This window comes from Eptatretus burgeri, chromosome 11, assembly GCF_056783735.1.
Source record: "Eptatretus burgeri isolate ZD-2024b chromosome 11, Ebu_testis_v1, whole genome shotgun sequence".
Lineage (NCBI taxonomy): Eukaryota > Metazoa > Chordata > Myxini > Myxiniformes > Myxinidae > Eptatretus > Eptatretus burgeri.
In genome coordinates, this window is record NC_140971.1 from 30,122,440 (window position 1) to 30,136,968 (window position 14,529).

The 14,529-nt window shown below is 39.3% G+C and overlaps 1 long non-coding RNA gene across 1 annotated transcript in view; it reads left to right on the forward strand.

The window, feature by feature from the left end:
• The first annotated feature begins 1,407 nt into the window (after positions 1 to 1,407).
• The window catches only part of LOC147016764 (uncharacterized), a 33,176-nt gene continuing 20,054 nt past the window's right edge, over positions 1,408 to 14,529 (forward strand). The window contains exons 1-4 of the long non-coding RNA XR_015049694.1: positions 1,408 to 1,513; positions 8,771 to 8,809; positions 12,998 to 13,057; positions 13,453 to 13,590. This is a non-coding gene — a long non-coding RNA (uncharacterized LOC147016764). The remainder of the gene's footprint in view (positions 1,514 to 8,770; positions 8,810 to 12,997; positions 13,058 to 13,452; positions 13,591 to 14,529) is intronic.

Genomic DNA, 14,529 nt, shown 5'->3' on the forward strand with positions numbered 1-14,529 from the left:
ATCAGTTTGTCAAGAAATCTCAGGACTTTGTTCTTGAGCTGTGTCAAGCGCGCTGTTAATTAATGAGCAATGGGTACGCTGCTTGAGACATGTGCCCCTGGCTGCACCATTATTATCAATCTGCCGCGGGCTTTTCTGTAGACAGGTTGAATGTTGTGCACGGAATGCTGCCTTCGTCACGTGTCGTGCTTAGCGGTACGGAATGGCGTGGCATTTCCATTCGTGCACTAAAGATTTTGATGGTGATAAAGAGGTATCGTCTCCGAACGTGATGAACTAATCAGTCTAAATCATTCGCTGTAGCATACTTTTTTTTTTGAATCTGCAAACGTTGCGGAGTATAAATTTACAGACTGCGTAAAAGAATCTGCAGCAAAAATGCAAATTTCTTGTCCTTTGAAAATGTCACTTCAGTATTATTAAGACATTCTACATTGTGTCAAAATAATCCTACTTTAAATAAATAAGCATCATTGACATTCAGTTTCAATTTTCTCTTTTGATCCGACGAGATGATGCAGAGTTAGAGCATTTACCTTTGAGCTGTTGATAATTTGAGTTCAATTTTTGACAAGACTATAAACTACCCGATTTGTTTTCTTACCAGCAAAGGCATTTATCAGGTAAGTCTATATATATATATATATATATATATATATATATATATATATATATATATATATATATATATATATATATATATATATATATATATATATATATATATACATATATATATATATGTATATATATTTAAGGGTGTGTGCGTGGTGTGTATCAGTGTGTGTCAGTGTGATCCTCCATAACTCCAAAACCATAAAACCAAGCAGCCTGAAACTTTGTATGCACACTAAGAAAACGCCAAGGGAGTGCAAGAGAGAAAATTGGATGTTTGGGTTCATTAAAACGCCCCTTTTGAAGATGTTTAACGGTCTTATTTAATTATATGCTTCATCAAGCAATCCTCAGCCACCTCGCTGTCTGGGAGCTTAAGGCTTTTCCTGGGTAACCTCGCTGGGGTCTGAAGCCGCCATGTTTTTTTGGCCTGCTCAACCATGCTTTGCCTTGGAACAGGTCGCAATGATTTCTTAATGAAAAAGTTGTTGTTTTCACTTTCCTCACTCATATTATAGAATACCTTTTCATCATAGCTATGAATTTGCTGGGTATATTGCGATGCTCATAAACGCCTGGAGACGCCAGTGTTCGTGGCTTTATTTCATTTGTGCAAATAAATAACCGAGAGCATCTCTTAAACTAAGTATTATTAGAAAATGTAAGCTTCAGATTTGAAAGTATCAGCATTTTCGACTCCCCAAAAAGTGTTGATTTGTCCAATTCGGACATTGAACGGGCGTTTCCGGGTGTAGAGTTGTATCGACAGCAATTGTTAATCACTTGCCAAGTCAGGCATTCCGTTGGAGTGCTTGGGTGCTCAAGCCACTTCCCGAGCTGTGCAGTACAGTTCGTGTCCTGATCGGGATGTGCAGTCAACAGTTACTACAAGGTAGAGGTAAGTATGCAGCACACACGGACATGGTACATCTGGGTAGATTTGGATCTGCATGGACTCTCCGAGGGTGTTTGGTCATTCCATGCCTGTTCCGGGTGTTGTGGTGGCAATATTTTACCCCATATCTTCTGGAGGTTCTTTCAGGTTTTCCTTCATTTTCGTGCGTGTTTCTAAAGCATTTCGTTGTCAGATTTGCTTTGCAAAGGTTATATGTTTCTCTTTGTGATTGTTATTTGATAACACCCGTTTTCTTAGCTGCTCACCAATTTTATGTATTTTCGAAATAACTGAGCCAATTTTTTTCACCCATCACACGCAATAAAGAATATTGTTTGAGAACATCTCCCTAAAATGTCTATAAATGTAACGTTTTTCGGTGAAAGCTACTCAAGGTTTCTGGGTTGTATACAATACGTACTGCAGCCGGTAATCACACCGACTGCAACCTGCCGATTCCCGAAAAATTGCCGATATCGGCCAAGTGTGTGTGTGTGTGTGTGTGTGTGTGTGTGTGTGTGTGTGTGTGTGTGTGTGTGTGTGTGTGTGTGTGTGTGTGTGTGTGTGCACGTATGTGGGAGTTGCTGTTGTTGCCTGCTATCTCCACATGTAGGTCGGGTTCACCAGGAGGTAAAACAGAGACCTAACAGGTCTCACAGTGTGTGTGTGTGTGTGTGTGTGTGTGTGTGTGTGTGTGTGTGTGTGTGTGTGTGTGTGTGTGTGTGTGTGTGTGTGTGTGTGTGTGTGTGTGTGTGTGTGTGTGTGTGTGAGATAAATTGTTATCTATATATGTGGGTTTCAGAATGTGGAATGGAGTCCTCCCATGGTGGGCTCAAAGTATCCACCTTAATTTTAGTAAGGGGTCACGATTCATGGACCAAGCTGTGAAGTTTTCTGTTCTCAAAGTTTTGTGCCGAGAGCTCTCTTCAGGATTGTCGCTGAGCCCCGGACAGCTTCCAACTGTATTTCGTTTGTGATAATATCCCCAGTGATGGTTTTTCACTCACCTGTAAAGTACTTCAAGGGAGCTTATGGGATGGCACATCGTCCGTCCGTCCGACCGTCTGTCCACAAATACTTGCAACTTCTTCTCAGAAACTACACATACGATTTCAATGAAATTTGACCACAACTTTCATCACTCATGATGGTGTAAAAACACAAAAACAGGGTCTGAAGGGGTCTGGAGAGGGAGTTTATGGGAGGAGGGGGTTGGGGGAGTAGGGGAATAAGTTTCCTCCCCAAAGAGGTATTTTCTTTCTTCTAAAATGACACACAATTTTTCTGATATATATATATATATATATCTATATATATATATTATATATGCATATACATATATATATATATATATATATATATATATATATATATATTTTTGTATATATATGTTTGTATATATATGTTTGTATATATATATATATATATATATATATATATATATATATATATATGTATATATATGTATATATATATATATATATATATATATATATATATATATATATATATATATATATATATATATATATATATATATATATATATATATGTGTATATATATATATATATATATATATATATATATATATATATATATATATATATATATATATGTATATATATATATATATATATATATATGTATATATATATATATATATATATGTATATATATATGTATATATATATATATATATATATGTATATATATATATATATATATATATATATATATATATATATATATATATATATATATATATATATATATATATATATATAGTCACAGCTTGGTCACAGTTTAGGGTACCTGAGCATTGTGGGGAAAGGGATGCTCCGTTGTGCTGCACCTGACAAAAGCTGTGCAGTTCGGTCCACAACCATACATGTGGTAATCGTGTCTGGTGGAGTCCAAAGAGGCGAGAGATGAGCAGTAGGCAGGACCATATTAGAGGCTTGGTCGAGGTCCTTCGCATCCACCAACTCCGACTTCTCCCTTTCAAAAACCAACCGCGACCTTTTAAATCCAACGACAACCTTCCCTCACATCCAACTCTACTCTGAGGATTGTCCTGTACTTTATAGATCACGGAGTTCGGGGTGGAGCCATGGCCAAGCCGACGTCATTGTCCGTCCCGATTGGACCGGGCCTTCATGTGGTCCGCCTTTCTGGGCGGGGTTTTGGCCAAACACTGGTAAGGACCGCCCACACTGCCCTGTCTGGGTTTGGAAAGGTGAATGGTGGTGCAGCTACTATAACAAACCTCAGGATTCTGCCTCAGAAAACGAGTCTCTGCAAACAGTAGGTAGACGGTGGAAGCGCTTGTCCAGCCTAAAGTGCCCGTCGGGATTTGGTTTCAGGAGACGAGACGAGGGTAGCAAGTGAGATGAAGGTACCATGGATAAAATAAAAGGGGAAAAATGATTTATTAATCCTAACTATAGGCCATCGCAACACACTCCCTCGTCTTCCCACTCGAGTCTAGACAAAATGTAGGGACCTATCTACACGTATATTAATGAAATAACTCACTCGGGACAACTGTATGCTGTATGCGTACGGTTCCGAGAACTGTAACAAAATATATATATATATATATATATATATATATATATATATATATATATATATATATATATATATATATATATATATATATATATACATGAATATGTACTGTATATATATATATATATATATATATATATATATATATATATATATATATATATATATATATATATATGTATGTATATATATATATATATATAAATACACGTACATATATACATATGTATATGAGTACACACATATGTGTATATATATATAAATACACGTACATATATACATATGTATATGAGTACACACATATGTGTATATATATATATATATATATATATATATATATATATATATATATATATATATATATATATATATATATATATATATATATAAAACATGACATACAGTGTTAGGACACTGCTCGATGTCGCTCTCCTCAGCTGGAACACACGTATCATCACTGTTTTTGGGCCTACTCCAGTGCAGCTCCTCATGGGTGGCCCCAGCAGTGAAGCATATGCACCACCAAGTGACATCAGCCCACATGCTCATCACCAGATATCATTGACCAGATATAGATCCCCACCGACCTGCCTTTACCTGTGAATGGAATCACTGCACTCGCCTCTGCCACCAAATACACAATGAGGCTATCTCTCTGCTGCCTCCTGTAATTGTGTCACAGTATTCTTGACTTGCTTAGATGACGCTCCAATCATCTTGAGGTACTTCAGCATAGACTTTGCCACCAAACCCCTACAACCATTTCCACTGGTAGCACATCACACATCCACCCACGGTCATCACACACTTCATACCGACACAACTTTCTTTCATATGCCCATTCCATATTTCCTTCCTCTGGTGCTGTCAGCTCAACGATGATAACCCTTTTTACCACATCAGACCAAATAATTAAATCAGGTATTTGTTGGATGACTGCAATATGAGATGGGAACCTCAGCTCTCTGTCCAAATCTGCATCGACCTGCCAGCCCACACCTGGCTTCAAAATGCATGCTGCCCCCTTGATGTTGCTTAACCTTACTTTCTCATCCTCCTTTATGAACGTGATAATGGTCTTCCCTTTTATGTCTAATTTGTTTGCCTCATCACATAGCCTTTTCGTAACCTCGACAATCACTCGCAAAACCTGGTTATGTTGCCAAGTGTACTGGGCTCGAGATTTCGGGCAACCAGGCAGTACCTGCTACTTACTAGAGTACATACTCGTGCTACTGACTACTAACCTACACACACACACACACACACACACACACACACACACACACACACACACACACACACACACACACACACACACACACACACACACACACACACACGTGCGTGTGTGTGCCCCACCCCAACACACACTTCTGCAAGCTGACTGCCAAGGAAGGTTACTCCATGGTTTTCCTCCTATCTTCAAAAATTGGGGGTCCCGAAGGCTTTGCCCCAATCCCATCATCCCCTGAGCTGGCCTGCAAAGGGCAGTTGCACGGGCGGTACTCCCACGGAGTGGGTTTTCAATTTTCTTTGCTTTTTTTCTTGTGTTTTGCGGAGTGAATGGTGTTACGGTGGCCAGAGTGCAAATCCTGCCACCAACCTCCAACCTCCACTAACACAACGCATATTGGTGCATAAACCCATAACGCATAAGGGAAGGCCTATGTAAAACGAATAATAACAAAATAACTATCTCGGGAACCACTATATGGTGTGTGCCATTGCCGTGGGGAATGACGTTTTTGCAAAACCATCACAATATACACATCATGCATCATTAATCATACATCATACATATACATCAGTCTCAGTGATGTAATATTTCGTGTCCATTCTAATTCTGGGAGGTCGTTGGTTCTACACCCTGGCTGAGTTATACCAAATAATATTACTTGCTGCTTCCTTCCTTGATGCTTCCTTGATGCCATATTTTAAAAAATATGTAATCTGGACTAACAGCAATATATAATGACAAGTCTGGAGACGGCGATGGTTCACGAGCAATGTACACGGTTCGCCTTTTTTTTATTTTTTGACCTTCGAGGGGACGCCACGGGCAAACTGGCGAGACTCGGGAAAAATGTAAAGGATGAAAGTTGTAGTACTCGAAGAGCACTACTTGCACACCAACTTTCATTCGAAACAGTTGAAAACCCTAGGAGCTTGATGCCCAATTTATTGATTTTTTTTGACATTTTCTAAGTTCGTGACCTTGTGGCCTTCACCTTGGGACGAAAATGAAAAATTGAGCTCCGTGGGGCTATGCAGGTGCCATTGGGCTAACCAAATACTGAAACCCCTGCCAGATTCGACAAACCCCCTCAGAGAAGATGTAACTTGAAACCGGCTACCCCCTAAAAACACATGTTTTTGGGGCGTGGCTCCGCCCATAATGGGCGCACCATGCCCATTCTCCGGAAAAACACAACTAGATCTTGATACAAACCTCGCACCCTAATTTTATCAGGATCGGATGAAAACACACGGAGCTATGCTCGGGACAGACAGACAGACAGACAGACAGGCACACACCAATAACGAATATATTGGCCACTTACTGACTCGTGAACCAACAAGCTTTGATTGTCCCAATGGTCTCCTGTTGTATCAATGTTCTTGTAATTAAGGGAACTTGTCTTGTTATATATTGGGTCGTAATTTGCTAAAATCTTTGCAACATCTAATATTAATGATGACATTAAGATGTTTGTAATCATGAATATTCTAATCTGTGGCTGCACTGTTGGTATTTTTCCTCTTTGCCTTTTGTCACTTTGCTCTTCCACAAGCCTCAATTTTGTGGAGGAAAAAGAAAATACAAAACAAAAAAAAATGGTGTTGCATCACAAAGTGTGCCATCCCTCTGATTGATGTTGAGGTGGGTGTCCTGTCTGCCAGCATCGATTGCTCATGGATGCAAACGATCCCACAGTGCCGTTTGTGGAAGAAGAGTCAGCGAGTTATTTCCGGCAGCTCAAGCAAATTCAATTTTCCTGCCCCAACCAACCCCAGTCAAATGTCCGGCCTGGCCATCCTGTTCGTGAAAAATCTTTGGGCTCATCTCACCTGGTCTAAGAGTCACCGAAGCTGTACTAAAACTCGGATGTGATGTTTGATCGATGATGATGAATGTCTTTTCGCATCGTGATGACGTTAAAAGAAAGGAAAACCAATATTATAAGGTCAACTTTTTGCCATACCAACGGAACTATATTTATGGCAAATGATCTCGTGCTTCTTTGAGTCCTTTTGACCTTTCTGCCTGCAATGGTGACATTCAGCATAATGGCGATGAGGATTTCAACTTGTCTGGTTCATTTTCTCTAATCCTGAAGTGACACCACAGCCTTTTACCATCTCATTGGTCAATATCCATCCGTGTCCAAAATCCAAACCTGCTTGCAGCAGCATTTAGGCAGCCTGATTCGTCTCACAATTTATCATTATGGGCATTAGAAAGAAAGCACCACCTGGGAAGCCCCACTCATGTGGCAATCAACGCCGACTCATAATTCTTGTCGATTTTGTCCCAGTAAGAATTGTTCTCCTGCATGACATCAACAGCCTTTCAGCCTCTCGAGCAAGTCAACCGAGTGATGAGATGTTACCTGCCAAACTATCATTGCAACATCACCAAACGGGCCAAAATATTTGAGTAACTGTCAAAATATTAAACAAACTTCACCTGCTCTTCTGCAAGAAGCTTTTTAATAAGCAACAAATTATTCATCGAAGCAATGTTGACACTACTTCTAAACACTATAGCAGTTGCAGAGCTCACTACAAATGATGAAGTCGATCTGTTCGTCTATGAAAGGAGGCATGAGTATATCCATATTGATCTTTTAAAGTGCTTTATTGGATGACGTGATGTATTGAGGTTGACATCATTTATTTGAATGGTCATTTCCAACGTGATTTCCATTGTACGTTGTGAATATTGCTGCAAGTTTAATCCCTGCGGACAAATGTAAAATGGCTGTACGGGAGGTGGAAGCCCTTGGTCCGCATCTGTGAAATTTTCCTGCCCCCTGAAAATTGCAAGAATAATATTTTTTTTTTTATAAAAGAGTTGGTGATGAAAGCGCAGTCGAGGTATTGAATTTGTTACCCCACATCCACTTTTTAAATGTAGAAGTTTTGGCTCTTGGAGGAACTAAATGATGGAAGAGAGAAACTGCTTTCAGAAATCATAGTGGATAAAAGGGAAACAATCAGACGAAATTCCTGGAAATAACACAAATCTGGAGTTGAATGGCAGCAGAGGAATAGGGGATACAAGATGACCCATGAACTCGTTGGGTTCCCGTTGTGACAGCAGTTGATTAAAAAAAAAAAAAGACACGAAATTTCAATATTATTTAGTGGTCAAACTTTAACTTGAAGAAAATTTGAGCATTTACCTCAGGAGTCAACGTTCAACGAAGTACGCATCTAAACAATCTTATTTATTAATGAACATGGAAGTATTAGATCAAAATGGCGATGTTTATTTTATGCTTAAAAATAAATCGTTCTTTGTCTATATTAAATGTTTGAGATTTTAAAATAAATAATTTCAAGAAAAAAAAGATAGCTCCAGTGAACAAGACCGCTGAGGTTGTTTGCATTGATCAATTTTTCCCGAAGAGTACTTCACTGAATCAGGAATTGATTTTTTAATAATTTTTTTTCGTTGCCAGATTTGAACGAAACTTGATACTGCACACCGCAGGAGAATGGTGAGTAAGGTGGGCTGAAAATTATTGCGTTATCGTGCACTGTTTCAGCTCTATTTCGGGAACATACATACATACATATATACATACATACATACAAGATGAGAGTTTTAGTAATTTACTAGACGGCCCGTGAACACGTTGGGTTCCCGTTGTGACTGCGGTTGATGAAAAAACATAATTTCAAGAAAAAATACAAAAGACAGCGACAGTGAACTATACCGCTGAGGTTGTTTGCATTGATCAAATAATCCCGAAGAGTACTTGACTGAATCGGGAATTGATTTTTAAATAATTTTTTTCGTTTCCCGATTTGAACGAAACTTGATACTGCACACCGCAGGAGAATGATGAGTAAGGTGGCCCTAAAATTTTTCTGCTATTGTGTACCGTATTGGCTGTATTTTGGGAACATACATACAAGATGAGAGTTTTAAATATATATAAACATATATGAATGGGTGGTCAGCATGAGTAGAAGAGATCAGAGGTGTGTATTACAGAAAGCGTAAAGCACGAGGTGGAGATGGATGGCACGCTTGAAGTATTGAAGGGAATAGCATGAGGCAACGGACACAGGGAGTCGGTTCCACAGAGAAGTGGATGGGAGAATGAGAAAATGGAAGTGAGCATTTGCTTATACTTGGGAAGGGAAACTCGTAGTGGGTTTTCTGGACGAACACATGTGACCTCTGATGGGAGTGTGTGGCTGTGTGTGGATGGAGGGAAAAGAGGTTAGTTGGAGTGTGGCCAAAAGTGGAGTGATGAAAACTAAGAGCCCACCAATGCTGGGCAAGAACAGACCCTTCAGTTCAGCCTTCTGCCAGGAGAAATCCCTGCACTTGAGGTGCAAGATGTGAAGAAGCTGTAACAGTCCAGAGTGGGGAGCCATATTACATTGTTGTCCAGATGAAGGCCTTTTACACTGTGATGAGCTTGGCACGGCTCAGAATGGCCTTTGCTCTGCAGATAATACAAAGCAGTTGGCTCGTCTTCCAGGTCAGTTTGGATATATGGTTTGCACAAGATAGGCTGAGGCAGATAGTCAGGTCTATGAGCTCCACGGATTGTACATCTTCCGGAGGTTGTGCAGAAAATTAAACTGGAAGGTTCAGCATCGATGCACTGCCCTCTTCTAACGACCTGACCTTAAACCAATTGAAGTATTTTGGGTTGAGCTGTATATAGGAGTTAAGATGAATGGTCAAACAATATACACATTCTCAGTGAAGATGGTTCAGATTAAATGGAATAATATACTGTAAATAGCTACTAAATTGTTGAAGTTACCAGGCAATGCCTCGAGTTTGTGCAGTTGTAATTGCTAACAAAGGGACAATATTTTAATGAAAAAACTTTGATGTAAATTGCTGTTCCACACAGTGTTCTTATTACCCATTCAACTGGACTGTGGAGCTGAATTTTTATGGATATTCCTGTACAATTTTCCTTTTGTGAACCCCCAATGGGAAGATGTGCTGAAATTGAAACGGTGCACCTAAAGTCTTGAAAAGACATTGCATTACCTGCGGCATCCGAAAATGCAGACATACAGCTTTTATTTTCTCAAGATGTCAATATTTTCTTGGACTTATCGTGTTTATGAGGTTGATTGTTGCATGATAACCTCAGCCACCGAAGATGGACGGAGGTTGTGTATTCACCACTGTTTATCAGTTTGTGACCAAAATTTCTCAAAACGTTATGGATGGATTCGGAATAGACATGGTGGACAGGATGGCTGTGTGACTTGGACAGCTTGATTAGATTTTGCTGAAGATCCGGATCCTATAATCACCTCTGCCGCCAAAGGTGGAAGGAGGTTATGTTTTCACCCCTTTCTGTCTGTTAGCGAGTCTGTCTGTCTGTTTGTGTGCAGAATATCTCAAAAAGTTGTGCACGGATTCGAATGAAATTTTGTGGACAGGTTTGGTGTGTGACAAGGACGAACTGATTCGATTTTGGTGAAGATCCAGATCCGGATCCGACGACTTTAATTTGAAAAGTGATTCTTCACCATTGAGAGATAGGGCCCAAAATGATATATATCACGATGTCTCAAAAAGTTGTCGACGGATTCGGACGAAACTTGGTCGACATGTTGGGTGTGTGACCATGACAAATTGATTCGATTTTGGTGAAGATCTGAATGCAGATCCGGATACGAGACTTTTTAATTTTATTTTATAGAGCGATTCTTTACCATTGAGCGATGGGGCCAAAAACAATATATAGCATGGTATTTCAAAAACTTGTATTGGGCTCGAAATGTTCTAGCTGATCAGGCATTGCTTGGTGGAGGTATGTGCTCTACCGAGTGCCCTTCTGGTTTTATTAAGTGATTCTTCACATTTGAGAGATATGGCCAAAAATGATACATGGCATGATATTTTGATGTTCTCAAAAAGTTGTGGATGGTTCATGACAAAAATTGACTGTTTAGTTGAGTCAGTGACAAGAACAAGCCGATTAGAATTTGGTCGAGGTCCGGATGCAGATCCGACCTACAAAACGTTAACCGTTCACCTGGCGGAGGTATGTGCTCTTTCAAGGGCATTTCTTGTTCTCAGATGTTATGATAAGAAACCTAACATTTGTTGATCTTTCTTTCTCAGTTTAAGAAGCTAACCTTTTGGAAGGCAGATATCCTATAGTTTCTTGTCAAAGGTCAGATATTTATTACCTCCGCCAGCGAAGGTGAAGGAGGTTATGTTTTCACCCGTTTCTGTCTGTTTGTTACTTGCAAAAACGAAGATTTTTCAATTATATTGGTCAGTCGATTTTGTTATTTTGTCCGATTGTTTGTTGGGTAGTCGATCTAGTCTACCCTTATCAGTATTTCCGTCGATATGTTGGGTAGTCGATCTAGTCGAAAACAATTTTTTTTTTGAGATTTGTTCTACCCTTATTATCAGTATTTAAAATGGCGATTTCAGTTAATACAATGGCGATTTCGAAGAAACTTGGTTGGTAGGTTCATACCATGACCTAGTTGTGTGCAAATGAGAACCGTTGCTATGGACACCGCCGTTGCCTAGCAACGGGACTTTGAATTTTTTGAAAAATCCTAAAAAATATATTTTTTCGAAAATCAAAAATCGGGCCACGAGCGACTGTGGGCAGTACATTCAGCCATATTGTCAAAAATGTCCAGCCGGATCCTTTGGAAACTGTCGGAGAAGATTGACTTTGAATGAACCTTGGTCGAAAACAACAAAAAAACGAAGTTCGTTATATCTCAGAGAGGATGAGTCAGATATACATGAAACTGGTATGGTAGGTTCAGGGTATGTCCTAGTTATGTGTGAGAAAGAACCGTTGCTATGGACACTTTTGTTGGTTAGTAACGGCTGAAAAACAACTAAATTTGACTTGATCGACTACCCATGTCTGCCTACCGGCTTGTCTGTCTGTTTGTCTAACTGTTTATCGCCTACAGGTCACAATTTTAAACCGATCTTCACGAAACTTCACCACATTGGTAGAGTTTCTCATAAGGAAGAAACCTATTGTTTTTGAAGTCAAAAGGTGAAAAGGTCAACATTGGCCCAAGGTCAATAACTTAAGTGAGATTTCTAAAATCCTCAATTTTCATCTGATTCTCTTGAAATTTGAAGAGGATTTACAGTTAAGGTCACTGAATTCAACAAGCCAATTCTTTTTGAGGTCAACGTCGACCCAAAGCTCAACACAGGCCCAAGGTCAACAACTGAAGTGGTATTTCTAAAATCCTCAATTTTCATCCGATTGACTTGAAATTTGAAGAGGATGTATATTTCAGATCACTGAATTCAACCAGCCAATTATTTATGAGGTCAACATTGACCAAAAAGTCAACATAGGCCCAAGGTCAACAACTAAGCTGTTATTTCTAAAATCCTCAATTTTCATCCGATTGACATGAAATTTAAAGAAGATTTATATTTCAGGTCACTGAATTTAACCAGCCAATTATTGTTGATGTCAACATGGACAAAAAAGGTCAGCATAGGCCAAAGGTCAACAACTAAGGCAGTATTTCTAAAATCCTCAATTTTCATCCGATTGACTTAAAATTTGAAGAGGAGTTGTATATTTGGTAATTGAATTCAACCACCATTTATTTTTGAGGTCAAAGTTTTTTTGGGAATTTTGCAAGTGTCGTGCTCTGCATGACGTCTTATTCTTGTTTGTCTGTTTCTTTGTGTGCAGGATATCTCAAAAAGTTGTGCACGGATTCAGACGATACTTGGTGGACAGGTTGGGTGTGCGGTAAGGACGAATTCATTCAATTTTGGTGAAGATCCGAATCCAGATCTGCATACGAGAATTATTCAATTTTTAAAGTGGTTCTTCACCATTAAGAGATTGGGCCAAAATGATATATGGAATATTTCAAAAATGTATTGGGCCCGATATGTTCTCGTGGATGAGGCGTTGCGTGGCAGAGTTATGCACTTTACCAAGTGTCCTAGTTATTTTTGTAATTGTCATTTAAAGATGTTTGTGTGTGTACATGCATGTGGGCGTGTTACCCTTCATGTCTGTAGAAGGCCATTCACATGAATCATTTGATTTGATGGACCATACTCTAAGCATTTCGTTGGTGCAGCCAAAGCAGTTTCTTGGCAAGGGTTATAATGGGTGGTTTGCCATTGCCTTCCCAGCATTAGTCCATGCTCCATCCTTTCAAATGCTGAGCGTCAAGCAACGAAGCACCATGTACCATTTGGTATAACTCAGCCGGTGATCGAACCACCGACATCCCAGACTCAGAGTGGACACTCCAACCATCACACCACCAGGTATGGTGAAACATGTGAACTACTTGGTAAATTATTTGCCAGTGCAGAAACTGCTACCTGTTCCTGAATTACTTTACATTTACTTGTATTTATACATGCCATAAATGGTGTAGTTCATCTTAATTGGATATTCGGCAAAATATTTAAACAGCCCAATAATTATAAATATTGGGTACAAGATTATCTACAAACTACGTCAAACACTTTAAAAGAAAACAAATAAAAGAGTTGGCCTCGATTAATATCGGAAAAAAGTATTGTGCTTTGTTGGCTTGCCTTTGCGTTCAATAAGGTGACAAATTTGGGTTATTCATCACAGTGGTAAGAAACACTACTATAACTGGATCAGCATTGCCACCACCTTGTGACTGGTTCATCATGGTCAGTGGTAGTTTATGGTCTCCTCAAAGGCATCACTTGACTTTTAAAAATCTAAAAGTGGTGCTGTTCAAATTCTCAATCTCAGCATTATCATCCACCCAAGTCCGATGGCACAAACAAATTGTTTCTTCTGTTGCAAACCTGCAGTGTCCCAATTTAGGCCTTCGAAAAAAAAAACCTTATGAGTCTCAGGAAGGAAATATACAGTACATGTGTCGTCAATACTCCCTGGTATATAAAAGGGAGTCATATCGAAATACCTTCGCACTGCCATCTTACTTGAAAGCTGTTAGGGGACCAGATCCTCATTACTAAAGTGGACGGGGCTTGGACGAAATCGCGTATCCATTAATTGGCTAATGTTGGCCCATAAGATTGACCTTCGGTTGTTGACTGATGTTGGCTTTGCTGGGAAACCATGCATCCCTTTAGCTTCGTTTAGTATTCATCCTTTATATGACATTTCAATTGCTCAAGAACTTCATGTGATTCTCCTATTGGTCGTACTTTGTTTCCTGGGTTATTCTTCACACGAAGTGTCTTTTCTTCACTGATCAG